We start from the raw sequence: 16,840 nt of genomic DNA, 5'->3' as shown, positions 1-16,840 counted from the left end.
CTCTACCTCCCAACCTTTCCCTTTTCCCTACACCAGATCACCATCTGATGTACCCAGCCATGTAGCGTACTCAGTTTCCCCTTACTGAGACGCAGAAGTTTGATCAAGACTTCTCTTCCTCCCAATTAATTGGAGGGCCAAAACCCCTTTGTGCACTTACCCTTAGCGGATCCCTCTTTATTTCTCTGGTTCCCCCCGGTCCGTCGCCGTCGGTGAGCAGGGTATCAGACAGACGAGACTTCTGCGTTCCCCTGGAAAAAATGTTCCAGTGCGCGCTGGGTAAGCAGTTAGTGGTCCTCCCTCTTGTACCCTGCCCAGTAAGGCGAAGGGGCTGCGTTCCAGCAGACCACTTATCCGAGTCACAGAGGCACCATAAAATGTAGCACCCTGCTTGTGGTTAACGCTTAGCTGGAATGAAATATTCAACGCAGCAATAGAGAAATTAAAATAATAATTTATTTGTCAGACAAATAAATGAGAGGCACAGTGGTATATGGTTACCAAGCTCTGGCCTGCCTTCCTGCCCTTATGGCCAGCACTTATATTCCCTCAGCTCAGCCCCCTTGCTCCTCCTTTGGCTGCCTCTGTCCAATCAGCCTGGTTAAAATTCCTATTGGCTGTTTGCTAGAACCAATCATAAAAGATACACCCATTTCCTATTACCTTTTATGGGAGACAAAGAGCTATATTTCCTTCTATTTATAATTGGCAAATAAATAGCCATTAACCTCTACAAGGCACCTTAATTACCAAATAACCTTTTGCCCTAGACTAGGCGCCTTAACTAACATTTCATCTTTTGCCCTATTGCCCTATTCACTCCAAAACAGATGGTGGCTAATTTTATCTAAACAGATCTTTTGTTCATCTTCCCACACATTATCAATGAAAGATCTCCTTCTTTGGAGGTCATTAAACAGAGGCTTGACAACCATATGTCAGGAGTGCTCTTGATGGCGTCTCTCTGTCTGGCAGGGGTCCGGACTCAATGGCCCTCGTGGTCTTATTCCAACTCTTCTATGATTCTATAATTTCTTACTTTCTAAATCCTTTGCATAATTACATTTAAGCCAATATTTCATACATATAACATATATAGATTTTTAGAAGCAAAGATCTTGTTTAAGTAAAAAGGAACTTAGTAAAAGCTAAGTTCTATAAGTTTTCTAAATTCTCTGAAGCTTCAAAGCAGTTTCAGAGAGAGAGAGAGAGGCCTCTTCCCTTGGCCAGCTGCTGTTTGTATTAGCTCTTGCCCTTTTAACCTTAGGAAGATGTGGCTCAAGTTTAATGGGAGGCACTATTTGTTTTTGCAACCTTGATTGTCTTCTATCATTTGTATGGTCAGTGTGACCTTTTGTTCCCAGCCTGTTTTATGACCGCAATAAACCAAAGGGGCCTCTGACAAAGACCTTGCCTGCTGGTGTCCTGTCTCGAAAGAAACATTTGTGAATTTAAGCTCATTTTTAGAATACAGGAATCTGATCAAAATATAAGCCTTGATTAAAAATGCAGGCTATGATCAGATGCCTCATATGGAACTGGCGGAAATGACTGGCAGAATCCGAGACCAGGGAGAAGAGTCGGTGGAAGAAGATTGGAAGAAATTTAAAGACTATTTACAGAAATATTGCAAAATTAATGAATGCTAGAATGATGTTGGAATGAAGTTAAGTGGTTTTAGCAGCAATGTTACAAAGGAGTATGTAAAAATGGATTGTTAATAGGTGAGAATGTAAAGTTATAATATATTAAGATAAAGGATTAAGATAAAAGCAAAGAGGGAAAGGATTTGCTGAATTAACTAACTGAACTGGAATACAAAAAAGGGAGGTGTGAGGAGGTCAGGGAAACAAGTAAATGAAAGACAAGACATGGAAAGATTGATTTGTTTTTATTTTTCTGTATTTTGTATTTTTTCTTTTTTCTTTCTTTTTCTTATTTTTGTAACCTTTTCTGAAACTTTAATAAATATCATATTTTTTTTTTAAAAAAAGAGAATGATAACTGATTGCATTATTTGGGCAGTCTGGTGATTCCTTTGTAATGGTAAATACTCAGTTCCTGAGTCCAGGTCACAGGCTCGCTCTGTTCATATCTTAAATGTGCCCTTGAGACAGGATTTGTGAAAGAGACAATGGGGAGATTTCCCATTTCCTTCGACCTTGCAGAGAAATATTTGAGGTCATTTTGGGAGAGAGAAAATGGTTTCAGGACTTTTCTGTGGGTTTCAGACATGTGGTTTACATATTTGCATGTGTTTGCTTGGTGCATTTATGAACATCTATTTTATGTATATAAGACCTTAAAATTCTTATAACAAATACATACACTGTGGATGAGGTTGAAGAATTGTTCTGATAAGAAATGAGGATAGTGGCGAAGGAGGGGCTTGGGGGGGCACCTCTGGTACTGAGGGTTGCAATTGCCCTTAAACATGTCCTTATGAAACTCACCATTTGGGCTGTCAAATGGGTCAGTTGCATTAGGATGCAGAACAAACCAGGCTGTACCCCAAGGAGAAAGGGGAGCACTTGGGGAATTCCAGGAAAGCCAGGAATTGCCTGGAAACGAGCTGTCATTGTGTTAGTGTTGAGGCTGGTTATTGTTGAAAATGCCCGGCCTGCTAAACTCTGCAGTCAGACTTTTTACAGGAAAGTTGTATTCTCTTTCTTTCTTTCTTTCTTTCTGCTATTTCTTATATGCATCTGTGGTAGGATGTCCCTTTCTCAAAAGTGGAGGTGATGTCATAAACCCAAGAAGTTAATGCATGTCAGAATCTAGGTAATATCTGGGATACTGAAGGGAAAATACAGCCTGCAGCTGTTCTCCTGGGTGTGTAGCCTATGCAAACTAACCTGGCAGGGCTAGCTGAATGAAAGTCATTATGAAACAATAGACAGTCGAAAGGAATCCCCTCCCAGGTCTATGCAAAACAGGTTACCACAGTGATGGAGAGGGATGTGAGGTTACAGGAAGGTTTGGGGTTTGGGCTCAATAGTTTTCTGGGAAGTGGGTAGAACTGGGGGGGGGGGCTGAAGGGCAGAAACATCTTGGGAGGCTGGGAGAGAGCCACTAGAATGGTGTGCATAATAATAACAACAATAATTTATTATTTATACCCCGCCCATCTGGCTGGGTTTCCCCAGCCACTCTGGGCAGCTCCCAACAGAATATTAAAACCACGATAAAACACCAAACATTAAAAAGTTCCCTAAGCAGGGCTGCCTTCAGATGTCTTCTAAAAGTCAGATAGTTGTTTACTGCTTTGACATCTGATGGGAGGGCGTTCCACAGGGCAGGTGCCACCACCTAGAAGGCCCTCCGCCTAGTTCCCTGCAACCTCACTTCTTGCAGTGAGCATGCCTTGGACTGTAATGCTGCGCAGCTGCAGGGAGCAAGGTCCACTTGAGATGTAATGCTGTGAACATTCTCCCTCTTCATCAAAGACTCTCAGTGTATATAGGTGCAAAATATACCATATATCTTAAAACACTACAGCATGGGTAGGCAGACTAAGGCCCGGGGGCCGGATGCGGCCCAATTGCCTTCCTAATCCGGTCCGTGGTCGGTCCAGGAATCAGTGTGTTTTTAAATGAGTAGAATGTGTCCTTTTATTTAAAATGCATCTCTGGGTTATTTGTGGGGCATAGGAATTCGTTCATTATTATTTTTTTCAAAATAGAGTCTGGCCCCCCACAAGGTCTGAGGGACAGTGGACCAGCCCCCTGCTGAAAAAGTTTGCTGACCCCTGCACTACAGCCTCTGCCATGGCTGGACTCTCAAAGGAAGCACACCCTGGGTAAAGTGCCTGGAACCCCTGGAATTTTGCTACTGCTTAGCAGGGATTGGGGTGGCATATAATAAATACATCCAATTTAGCACTGTCCTCTGGTGGCTCTCTGGGTGTCTACCACTTTCATCATCCCGGCCCTGACCACTGGCCGAGCTGGCTTGAGCGGGTGGGCACTGGAGTCCAGCAATCATTTGGAGAACCCTGTGCTTGGGAAAAGCTGTCACAGTATAATCAAAGCCCCACGTTTTGTAGTGCAAGAATCTGTTGACTGTAGCTGCACAACCGTGTGTGCAGGGGGACCGCCTGTCACCAGTGTTTGTAGGAAGACCCTCTATGCGCTCTGCGCATGGTGGGGACTGCAGCAAACATATGCTTTTGAAGCAGTTAAGATGTTTGGGGAGCTGGGGCGGAGGAATGAGTCTGCTTGACGTTTTCTGTGTGTTTATAATAATAATAATATCTATAATGAAATGCGTGATCATACTTGGCGACACAGCTGAGCTGGAAAACAACTGAACAGAACAGCAGCCAAGGAGGCTCCAGTACCTAGCAGGATGCAGTCATTTCACAGGGATGCCGTAACTTGGTCCAAGGAGTGTCTGGTCTGAAGATACCTGATGCAGGAACTGTGTGGAAGCTAAGCCCACCAAGATCTGGCCAGTGCCTAGATGGAGACCACTTGGCAAAAGGAGCCTCTTGTACAGCAACCCGAGTTTCACCATGGTAGCAAATGTGGGATGTCACCCAGACACAAACAGTTCTTCATTCTCAGTGACAACGCTCTCTGAGTGACCTTGGGCATGTTGCTATCTTGGAATCTAGCCTACCTCACAGGACTGTGGTTGAGGAAAAGGGACACTGTGGGCTCATCGCCAATGACCTTGGAGGGATGATAAAGTTGTGTTTTCTAAGTGTACAATAAAAAGCCCTTCAGGTTCATCAAATGCTCAGTAATTTTATTTCCCCTATATCCCACTTTTCCACCAAGAAGCGAAATGAGGCTTCCTGTTTTGTCTTCACAACAAGCTGGTCTGAAAAGAGATGGGAGCCAAAGCCACTGGTGTAAACAAAAACTGCTCCCTTTTCCTTATGGCAGGAGTCAGCAACCTTTTTCAACCATAGACTGGTCCACCGTCCCTCAAACCATGTGGTGGGCCGGACTATATTTTGAAAAAAAATATATGAATGAATTCCTGTGCCCCACAAATAACCCAGAGATGCATTTTTAATAAAAGGACACATTCTACTCATGTAAAAACAGGCTGATTCCAGGACCGTCCGCGGGCCGGATTTAGAAGGCGATTGGGCCGCATCTGGCTCCCGGGCCTTAGGTTGCCTAGCCCTGCCTTATGGGGTCCACAAGAGCCCTTATAGAGTCATTTGTAGGTTCTCTATAGGTAGGAGAAAATAACAGAGACCAACCAGAGAATATTGAGAAGTAAAGCAGTTAGTAAGCCTGATCTTTCGGGACAAAGATGTGCAAGCCCTTATACAGTCATACCTCGTTATGTTTGCTTCAGGTTGCGCGTTTTCAGGTTGCGTCCTGCGGCGACCCGGAAGTACCGGAAAGGGTTACTTCTGGGTTTCGCTGCTCGCACATGCGCAGACGCACAAAATGACGTCACATGCATGCCATTCGCAACCAGAGGTACCACTGTATACTTTTGAACTGCCCACCCTGAAGCCCACGACCACCACTCCATACATCATACATACATCACAGAAGGGGTGTAGCCCAAGAACACCCCCTTAATATATCAAAGAAGGGGTGGAAATCGGGGTGTGTTGTTTCTTCCTGTCTGCCAAGTTACCTGATTGGATTACCTGGGCATCCTGGCCACTCTTTTGTTAGGATAACTACTCAGTTCCTAAATCCAGATCACAGGCTCACCCATATTCGTATCTTAAATATGCCCTTAAGACAGGATTTGTGAAAGAGACAATGGGGAGATTTCCCATTTCCTTCGACCTTGCAGAGAAATATTTGAGGTCATTTTGGGAGAGGGAAAATGGTTTCAGGACTTTTCTGTGGGTTTCAGACATGTATGTGTATGTGTTTGCTTGGTACATTTATGAACATCTATTTTATATACTGTATCTAAGACCTTAAAATTCTTATAACACCACCCAGAGTGCTTCTTGGATGACTGGGGATTTCAAACCGAGGTCTCCAAAATTCCACCCCTGAACCCACCTGGCTTTGATAAGCAATTCTCACAACAACCCCGTAAGGTAGGCCAGCAATTATCTCTCAAGGCGAAGAGAGAGAGCTGTATGGGCGCCTCTAGCCTCGGAGGCAGGACGGTCCCTGCGTGGCTTTCCACGTCCCGAGTACGTGTTGCGTACGGGCGGGGATCGGGAGCCGTGGTGTATTCATAGCTGCGGCGAGCTTTGAACCGGGAGTTCCCAGCTCAGCCTCGTCATCGCGGCGGCCCCTACGCTGGAGGCATGGACGTCCGTCTCATCATCTACCAGGCTGCAGCCTCTCCTTTCCTCAGTGTGTGGGCTTGGGGGGGGGGAGAGAAAAAGACACACACACACCCGCCCTCCACGTTACTTCCCCCACCCATCTTTGCAAGGTGGCACCGTAAAATAAAATGCACAGCCACCCGTGCAATTCAGGAAAAAAATAAAATGCAAAATCCCACTAAGTTCAAGGAGACTAGGGTTGCAGCTTTTGCACAGAGGGGGCTGGGGGTAGTGGCGGCGGCGGAGGCAGAAAGGGAGCCGGGGCTCTTTTGTCTGATCCCTTCCACCACCTTCCCACCCGCGGGAAGGGAAGGGGTGGGAGGACGCGGCTCCCGCTTGCGAGCCTTGCCCGACGGCAACATCGCCCTCCTCTCGCGCCCCGGGAGGACCCTTCCCCCGGCGCGCGCTCCTTGCAAAATGCAAAGTGCAATGCAAAATGCAAAGCAAGCTCTCCTCTCCCCCTCCCTCCTCACCATCCTCCTCCTCCTCTCGAACCGGGAGATAGGAGCTCTATTGCTCTAGCCTAAGAGGAGGAGGAGGAGGAGGAGGGCCATGAATATTGATGAGGCTGCCGGGGCTCTATTGTGCAATTGGAGCTGCGAGGTGGAAAGCGCAGGCAGAATGGAGGTGGAGAGCGGCGATGCGCTCGCAGCTTTGTGGCTCCGGCAGTAGCAGCAGCAGCAGCAGCAGCCGAGCCGAGCGAGCCAACAGCAGCAGAAGCCGCCTGCACCGGGGGAGGGAAGAGGAGGAGGAGCGGGGACGGGGGGGGGGGGCTTTGTTACTTGCACACAATCGCCTCCTATCCAGCCCCCCGCCAGCCACAGCCAAGCGGACGCGATGGAGCAAGGGCAGAGAGATCTGTAGGAGCTGCAAGGATCTGCTGAAGACCCACACTCGCTCACATACACACCCCAGAAGGGAAGAAGAAGGGAGAGCGGCGGCGGCGGCTCATCCGAGCCCTCCTCCTCCTCCTCCCTCCACGCCAGGAAGAGAGACGAGGAGCCAGGCGAGAAAAAGGCCATTTTAACGTGGCTCAGCTCGGGCTCTTGGGCAGCCGCAGGCTCCTGCTTCGGAGGTTAGTGGCGGCTGAAGGGGGTTTTGTGGGGGGGGGGAAGGCGAGGCAAGGTGGATCTGTTGTGTTACTGGTTGTGGCTTTTAGTGGGGGGAGGTGGAAGGGGGCATGTTCCCCAGGGAGAGAGGAGAGGTGGTGTGTGTGTGAGAGAGAGCTTTGTGTGTTTTTAAACCTCGCCCCCCCTCCAATTGCTATTTCACTGAGAAATATCTCCCCCTCTTGTTCGTATTTGCTGGGCGCTCCTGGATTTCCCTGTTGTTTTTTCCATGCTGGCAACTGGGAGGGTTTGATGGTGGGCAGAAAGAGAAGAGGTGGAGAGAGGGGTGGGTGGGTGAGGTGGGGACCCTACCCAGATATTGGGGGCACCCACCTCACCCAGGCTGCCATATTTTTTTGCTGTTGTTCTGCAAACAATTTTAAAAAACAATAATATTATAATTATTGGCTAAAGTGTGCCAGAGAGAGAGAAAGTGAGTTTCTATGGCAACAGAAACTGATGCCATGGGGAGATGTGGGCACGATGTGGCACCTGCTATGGGAGATGTGGGCACCTGGGGAGGGGGGTGTTGTGAGGCTGAGCGGGGTTGTTGGGAAGAGCACCTGCTGCCTGGCCAGCTGTTGGCTCTTGTGTGCTGTGGAGGTGAGGGTAAAATCACTTGGTGTTCCTGCGGGCAGGGATGCCATTCTCTGGGCATTCAGGCTGAGAATGAGGTGGCCCTGCAACGCTGTCGTTGGTTTTTTAAAAGGGGAGATACTTTGGTACTTGAGAAGGATATCTCTTCCTCCGATAAGCAAAACTTGTGCATGGCTGTTAGAGGACATCTTAAATGCCAAGGCCCCTGTTCAAATGCCGCCCTATAGTTTGTGTCTGAAAAACCCTACTCCAAAGGGAGAGTGTGAGAAGACCAGGTACTGCAGAGAGCTTGGAAGGTGCTTCATCTGGAGACTTTAGTTTTTAAGTACTGTAGCTGACTGATCTTGTGGAAGTCTCATGCACGGTTTCAGTCATCTGTGGTGGGTGCAAGGCCAGCGGGGCTTTTCAAAGCCAGAAACTTAGGAAGCGTGGGTGTCAGCTTTAGATTTCCCCACATCTTCACCCCTTTTGAGGTGCTCCACTTGCGTGAGTCCAAAGTAGAGAACAGGCTGCTAGGATATTCACACAGTTACAATCTGTTCTTCTCTGGAGCTGGATGGTATTTTTATATCCCATTAAGCAAAAAAAAAAAACAAAAAAAAGAAGTTTATTGTTCTGCCTTTTGATTGCAACACAAGTTTGAGATTCCACCGTTCTCCTGTTTTGTGCACCGATCATGGTCTGTTGGCAAGTAGGGGTAGGTCTCCAGCTGTCTGCTGACACTGCTCTTGTTTTCTGTTAATTTTTTTTAAAAAAATTATCTTATTGCTCTGGGCGGATGAATGCTGCAAGGTGGGGTGAGAGAGAGCACCCTCTTTTCCCGGTTGCTGGTTGCTCAACTCATCTTGCGCTTCTGACTTTTCTAGACACTGCTAATCTGTCTGGGCCAGAGCATTTCCCAGGTTTACCTGAATTTGGGGTTTATTGGATCAGCGTAAAGCCAGCAAGCATCAGCGTCCAGGCAAGGAACCTCCCAGACTGTCAGGGGGCCTTTTATTTGATCTGTTAATCCTGTGATCGTATGCACACTAACCTGGGAGTAAGCCCTATTGAATCCAGTGGGATTTATCTCTGAGTGGACATGCCTAGGATTATATAGTAAAACATGTCATAAATACCCTTGGCGAAACATCCTAAGTGGCCGAAAATCAAAGCGGGCAGGGGAGAGAAACTTTATTCAAAACAAATAAAGAAACAAGCAAACGAAACCAAAGGAATGAAAGAATAACAAAATGAAACTGGGGGCAGGGCCAAGAGAGATAGAGAGGAGGGTTGGATGTAGTCAATATCCGGTCAGGTCATGAAACATTATCATTTGGATCTAGGCCAGGGGAATCCGTTCAGGATTGTCCACACTAGGGCTAGCCAATGTTGTTGGACTGCAACTTTCATCAGTCCCAGCCCTCCTGGCTAGTGGTCAGGGGTGGTGGCAGTTGTACAAGAGCCAGTGGTGTGCAGTGAAATTTTTCAGTTAGGGTCAGAGGCACCAACTTGCAAGGGCAATTGGTAGGGTGATGTTGCGCACGTGACATCACGCATGTGAGCATTGCGCCTCCTTCCCTAAGCTGAGCCGAAGCTTCCTAGGCTTTGGGAAGGAGGCACCAAGGAACATTCAAGAGACTAGGCTAGTCCACTAACCGCACACCACTGAGGACAAGACCTGGAATGTGCCACATTGGTTCTCCATAACATACCCTGACTAGCTACAGGTCTTCAGAGCTTCAGGCAAGGCTCTTTCACAGCCTTAGGTGGAGAACCTGAGACCATTTGCAAGTAAAGCAGCAGCTGTTCTCTGCAAGGGAACTAAGGCAGAGAGAATCTTTGCAGTCTGAGTGCCACAAACAGAAAGGCCCTGTCTTGTTCACCTCGGGCACAATAATGGGGCATCAGGCAGAACCTCTTGGCAATGTGAGGTGATGCTTCCCCTTTTCTGTCTGGTTGAGGAGCCGTAGGAGGGAGGGCATGCCCGTCCTCGCAGTCAGTAGCTTGAGTCTATAAATATATATTAAGCACTAAGATTTCGTGAATGAACCAGAATAATCACAGAGCCAGGAATACTCAGCAGGAGTTTGGCTGGTTTGGTTGGTTCTGCAAAGCTCATCTTGCCGGTCTCCTTTCCTTCTCTCTTGGGTGTATTGTTTTTCTTTTACCATGTTACTTGTAGGATATGGCAGCCATGGCGATGTTCGGGCACCTGCAAGAGGGAGAATTTGCGGGAGGGCAGAGACCATGTGATCTGCTTCCTTTTCCCTTAGTCGCTTTTTCACTGTGCTAGACGGAGAAGGGTTGGGTTTGCGAGGTCTTTTTCCTCATGCACAATCCTTGCATAAACTCTCTCTAGCTTTGTATTCGGTTAAGAGCCCTGGCGCATTGGTTTCTATCACTGTTGCTGCAGCTGATGAGACAGTGATGAAGTGGCTTTTAAACTGCTGTCTTAGACTAAGGTTATTCCATTGGTCCCAGGGTTGTTTACTCTGACTGGCAGTGGTCAAAGCAGATCTTAGAAAGCAGCCTTTCTCAGTTCTTCTACCTGAGAACCTTTTAACTGGGGTTACTGGGAACTTGCTCCTGGAAACCTATGCATGATAGACATGTGGTCGTGAAGTGAGCATGGGATATTGCTGCACTGGACGCCTGACTCCTGCTTGTGTTTGGGTCTGTGCATCACACATTTCAGCCCAAAGCCCAATCTACGGTAGCCTCTACCAGCTCAGACCTTGCCACTGTATTCTGGTGCTGAGAGTTGCTGGCTGACCTCTGCTCCCTGCACAGAGCTACAATTCCCAGAGTTCCCTGGGAAGGGAGATTTATTCTTCAACTGCTCTTGGAATTGTAGCTCTATAAGTGAAATAGGGCTTTCCTAACAGCTCTCAGCACCCTTAACAACCTACCGTTCCCAGTCTCATTTGGGGTCATCCGATATATGAAGTGGTTTGATAACGCTTTATACGCATAGTGCAGATGAGGCCTTAGAACGGTCTGATTGATCCATTCACGGAGACAACTTGTTTCTTATCACACACGTGGCATGCAACTGTAAAGATAAACACTTTTCGTGAAAAGGGTTTTGTGTGTGATGGTGAGGTTCTCAGGCTTTGAGTGAGTGCATTGCTGGGCACTATCGCCCACACAGGGGAGGGAAGGTGTCAGCAGATATGGGAAATTCCAAGGTTTATAAAAGTACAAAAAAAAGAACCTTTAGAAGAAAAACTCCCTAAAAGTGTGTGTGTGGGGGGGGGAAGTAGCACCACTCTCTCACAGCTGTGAGTGCCAGGAAGGTAATAATGAGCCAATCCTGACCCTGTGTTCCTTCTCTGAAGGACCTTCTCAGAGTGTCCTCTGAGGGAGATGTGGAAGGTGGCAATGCAAGAAAGAACAGGCCTTTTATTTGGTGCCCCCCCCGCCCACTTAAGAAATGTTCTCCTCAGGGAGGCCCATCACTCGCTGCTTTTAGGCACCAGGCAAAAACAATCTGTTTCATCCAGGCGTTTGGCCTTTAATTTGGAGAGTTTAGGGTATTCTGGCCTTCTTTAACGGGTGGGATGTGCTAGGCTGCTTTCTATGCATATGAATGATCTTGGCTTTTATTTTGTTTTAGTTTTGCATTGGTTTTAATTTTGTTAATTATATTGTAATTTACTTTGAGGGTTTTTTTTTTTTGTGTGTGTGTGTGTGTATCTACTAATAAGTACAGTTAATAATAATAATAATTTCCAGGCACATTTGGTATGATTAGGAACCAAAGCAGGTCAAAACCAGTCAGTTAGGAACACTTAAGTTCTGAGGAGACAGTCCAAAAGCGAACGAGTTGATAAATATTACAGGATTTGTTAATCCTATAATGACTTGCACACGTAGAATTAGTTTCTTGGGTTTTGATGAATAAGACTACAGTAGCAGCATCCGTCTCTTTGAGCAGCCAAATCACACCCATTGTGTTCCTGCAGACGCTCCAGGATTGTAACTCAATATGATAACTCAAAACAACTTTCAATAGCTGATAGCTATACCTAGAGCTCATAGACACGGTCAGCTAATGTTATCAGTAAACATTATGTGTTATTTATTTGATTTATACCGTGCGTTTTCCTCCCTAAGGAGCTGGGCAATGATAAAACATTTACAAAAACAGTTTAAAAAACAATTCTAGAAACTGTTTAGAAACATTGCCCCGGAATACTATCTTTCAGCCACCAGTTGCCTGGATAAACTGGAATGCTTTAAAATTTCTTCTAAAAGTCAGCAACGAGGGAGACGGACGTATCTCACTCAGAAGAGCTTTCCACAAACGGAATCACCCCTGGAAAGGACTTGTCCCGGGTCAACGCCAACCAGGCAGCTCCCAGTGGCAGCAGCACCAACAAGCTTTCACCTGCTGGTAATAGGGTCAGTGTCAAGAAGCTTGAGGATGACCAAGGCAAGCTATTAGGTACTTGGGGCTCAAGACATTTCGGGCAGTGCTGGCACCTTGAATTTGGCCTGGTTCTGTGCTTGCAGGACCCTTCTTCCTTTGCCCCTCACCTTTCCTATTCCCAGTGTTCAAAATTAGCCAGGCGCCAGGCGCATTTTGCACCTGGCTTTTGATCATTTGCGGCCAGTGGAAGATGCCTGGGGTGCCAGGATGGCGCAGACATCTTCACCTTCTGGGGATCATTGGATCAGGACTGTTTTCACACACTAAAAGCCCGTCTTGTAGAATTCTATCAGTTATATTTTATCTGCACAATCGGAATGAATTTCTGGAAGCCAGTTGCTTTTTCTGTGCAGCCTAAGCAGGTGCAGTCACCATTAAGAAACAGGTCAGAATGGGCCAATATATATGTGGACCGTCTCTGGATCAAGGGACTTTTCTTTAAGTTTTCAAAGCTCAACCTATCTCAAGCTTGTCATCCAGACTAGACAGGTGTTTAACTGAGAATCAATCACAGTCAGTCCATCATTTGAAAAATAAGACTTTAGAGCCGTCTTAGCCAAAAATGGCAACTAGACCTTCCGTTTTGGTGGCTGCAACCTTGCTTTAAGGAGCCATTTGACGCCTACCTTATATACCTGAGTTTCTAACACAGAAGGATGCAGTGTGGCATTCAGTAAAGTTCTACACACTAGACACACAAAGGGGAAGTATTGTAGCCTTGTTGTAGTAGAACCACTAAGGTCCAAAATAGTGGCTGGGATCGTTCTGGAGCCTCATGGAAAATGATGACTCAGATTTCCTGCTTGCCCACCACAATCAAGATAGCAGAATGCCTTGCTTGTATGCATGGTCAAATCTATGTCTGAATGACTGTAGACGGGGGATTCTAACACACAGCTTAAAATTTCCAAAGACAACCTGTCAGTACCCTGGGAGTGCAGAAGAAGTGACACTGAGTCTAGGCCAGGGGTAGGCAACCTAAGGCCCAGGGGCCGGATGCGGCCCAATCGCCTTCTAAATCCGGGACGCTTGACGGTCCAGGAATCAGCGTGTTTTTACATGAGTAGAATGTGTCCTTTTATTTAAAATGCATCTCTGGGTTATTTGTGGGGCCTGCCTGGTGTTTTACATGAGTAGAATGTGTGCTTTTTGTACATGAGCAGAATGTGGAGAGCCAGTGTGGTGTAGTGGTTAAGAGTGGTAGACTCGTAATCTGGTGAACTGGGTCCGATTCCCTGCTCCTCCACATGCAGCTGCTGGGTGACCTTGGGCTAGTCACACTTCTCTGAAGTCTCTCAGCCTCACTCACCTCACAGAGTGCTTGCTGTGGGGGAGGAAGGGAAAGAAGAATGTTAGCCGCTTTGAGACTCCTTTGGGTAGTGATAAAGCGGGATATCAAATCCAAACTCCTCCTCTTCTTCTTTTATTTAAAATGCATCTCTGGGTAATTTGTGGGGCATAGGAATTCATTCATTTTTCCCCCCTTCCAAAGTATAGTTCAGTCCACGACATGGTCTGAGGGACGGTGGACTGGCCCTCAGCTGAAAAAGGTTGCTGACCCCTGGTCTGGGCTTTAAAACTTTAAAACCTGGATATATGGCAACTCGATGGAAAAAGCTCAACAGAACAAAAAAATCTCAACAATTTTGGGGTCTTCATAAAAAAGCACAACAACTTTGCGGGTGTCAGGAATTCTACAGTGTAGGGCAGGGGTGGCCAAACTTTTTTCAAAGACGGCCTGATTTGATGAAGTGAACATGCATGAGGGCCAAGCAAAGTTGTTGAGCTTTTTTTTAGGGTTTTACCCTGGGACATATACTGCCATGGGGGCTGGATTAAATCGACCAGCGGGCTGGATTAGGCCCCTGAGATGGACTTTGGACATGCCTGGTGTAGGACAACCCCTACACTGAGGCCGATAAGCAGTTATCACATACCAGACTTGGTGCAATCATACAAATATTCTTGCAGTTTAATTTGCTGGCGTTAAAAAACTGTTTGGAGCTGGAAATCCATTTTCTGCACATTAACCCAGGATCTACCAGTAGACCCTGACTAAGCTCTGCTTTAGAAGGTCCGTGGCTCAGTGGTAGAGCATCTGCTTTGCATGCAGACTGTCCCAGGTTCAATCCCCAGCATCTCCAAGTTGGGTTGAACTGGGTAAATGGTAATGACATGTGTAGGTGGAGTGTATGAAATGGTAGCTGTCTTGTTTGTTTTTGTTTATAGTGTCTCCTAGGACTCATCCAGGTTTCCATCAGCGCCGTGCTTTCCAGGCACAGGTCAGTGCTTTAAAACACCATGTCTGAGGTGGTGGTTGTTGTTATTGTTGGGTTTTCCCGGACAGCGCTTTCCCTGGGAAAACCCACATTTTACAGGAGAACCGGAGCAAATGGCAATCCATGAAATCACCTATTTCCAACAGCTCCAATTCAGTGGTAAAACACTGGTTTTCCCAGGGAAAGCATTGGAACCAAAACAGAACAGAACAAAACACCGCTTGGATATGGAGCTTTGAAGCGCGGACTTTGTGCCTAGAAACTCAGCACAAAATGCAGTCTGGATGAGCTCCTAGTAAGGAATGTAGGACTTCCGTAAGAGCTGGTTGATATGAGCTGACTGAAATTTGCTCCAGGCATTTTGCTCGGAGCCAAAATAAGACAGATTTCTTATTTGTAGCCAGAGCTTTTTTATAGCCAGGACTCACTGGAACTTACTTCCGGCACCTCTTTTTCTAGAAAAACAGCACTGGTTGTAGCTGATCAGATTTACTGTTTTCAAGACACAAGCCTGTGAGGGTAGCCACTACAAATAATACTACAAATAGTTAACTTTTAGCCAAGAAATTGGCGGGAGGTTGAGTTTTCTTATGGCTTTTACAGATGCTGAACTGGTTCAGATGTCTTGACAAACCATGGTTTATTGTGATGAAAAGAAGCTACAGTCAGCCTTGGGCTTGTGCCCTTGTTTCTTCTTTTCCTGTGACACAGCTGTGAAGAGGAGTTTGGAAATGTTCACTTCTGATTTCGTTTCATTCTTTGGTTGACTATTTATGTGAGCCTACAATTGTTTGCGTGAAGCATACCCGAATCAAACCATGGATTATGAAGCTGGCTTGTTTCAACAAACTGTATTTAAGATTAACCACCGTTTAAGGTCCAGGCGTAACGCTAAACTACAGTTAATCAAAACCAGAAGTACAGTGATACCTCGGATTAAGAACTTTTCATTCTGGAGGTCCGTTCTTAACCTGAAACTGTTCTTAACCTGAGGTACCACTTTAGCTAATGGGGCCTCCCGCTGCCGCCACACCACCGCTGCACGATTTCTGTTCTCGTCCTGAAGCAAAGTTCTTAACCCGAGGTACTATATCTGGGTTAGCGGAGTCTGTAACCTGAAGTGTCTGTAACCTGAGGTACCGCTGTAAAAGTTTTATCTCATGACTGTGCTGAAGAAGGCAATTAGTACATATGTTAGAGGCTCACTACAGCCCATTCCTGTAACAATAAACCATGATTTATCATGACATCTGAGCTGGTAAAACAAAATGAAGGAATACTACACATAAATATATATCTGGAATATATATCTAGTTTTTACTCCTCAGTAACCTTGGTTCCTGAACGGCTTAGTTGTCAAAACAAATCGGCTCCTGAGCGCCACAAACCCGGAAGTAAGTATTCCAGTTTGCGCACGTTTTTTGGAAGACGAACGTCTGACATGGCTTCCACCTGAGTGCAGGAAGCTCCTGCAGCCAATCGGAAGCTGCGCCTTGGTTTTCAAATGGTTTTGGGAGTTGAACGGACTCCCAGAACGGATTCAGTTCGAGAACCAAGGTACCACTGTATTCTTTTGAAATAGTTTTATGGAATCTAATTCCTGAGGTTTACCTAAGAGCAGTAGAAAAATGTTTTAAGTAAAATAAATACTAATAAGTTTACAGTGTAGTTCTTATCTTCCTGTAGCCCTTAACTCACAAGCATGATCCTAAGCATGTTTACTCAGAAATAATAACCACCAAATTTACTTCCTAATAAGTGTGCTTGGGATTGCAGCCTCGATTATGTTTCTCAGAACCCATGTGAATAGGGAACTAGGAACCAGGGAACAAAAATAGTCCTGATTGTAGTAAATCTGGAGATAAATATGCAAAGAACACAAGGCAGTAAGCCAGTTTGGTTAAAATTTAGTGGAATTGCCTGTTGGAGGGCTTGATATTCAGTCTCCTGGAACAAAGTTTTTCAGGTTTTAGAGCCAAATTAAACAACCAGTAACCTTTACATGATGCATCTGCAAGTTGGACTGTACCAGTACAGCCTACAGCAGGGAGGTCAAATATTTGAATGCTCTCAGCCCTGTAGAAGGCTAGCCGCCTCTCTAAAATGCTAGTTTTGCAATGCATAGCAGAGGGAGGGAAGTATGCAAACATTTGATTGCTCCTCTGCTGCCCATAGTTTG

General features: G+C 46.2%; 1 protein-coding gene across 1 annotated transcript in view; it reads left to right on the top strand.

Annotated features, from left to right (window-relative positions):
- The first annotated feature begins 6,850 nt into the window (after window positions 1–6,850).
- ZMIZ2 (zinc finger MIZ-type containing 2) overlaps window positions 6,851–16,840 on the top strand; it is a 108,801-nt gene continuing 98,811 nt past the window's right edge. Inside the window, exon 1 of the mRNA XM_053367925.1 lies at window positions 6,851–7,337. The gene's annotated coding sequence lies outside the window, so the exon portion shown is untranslated. The remainder of the gene's footprint in view (window positions 7,338–16,840) is intronic.

Source organism: Podarcis raffonei, chromosome 15 (genome assembly GCF_027172205.1).
Source record: "Podarcis raffonei isolate rPodRaf1 chromosome 15, rPodRaf1.pri, whole genome shotgun sequence".
Classification (NCBI taxonomy): domain Eukaryota; kingdom Metazoa; phylum Chordata; class Lepidosauria; order Squamata; family Lacertidae; genus Podarcis; species Podarcis raffonei.
The sequence above is the reverse complement of the archived record's forward strand: the minus strand, read 5'-3'. Positions and strand labels throughout refer to the sequence as shown.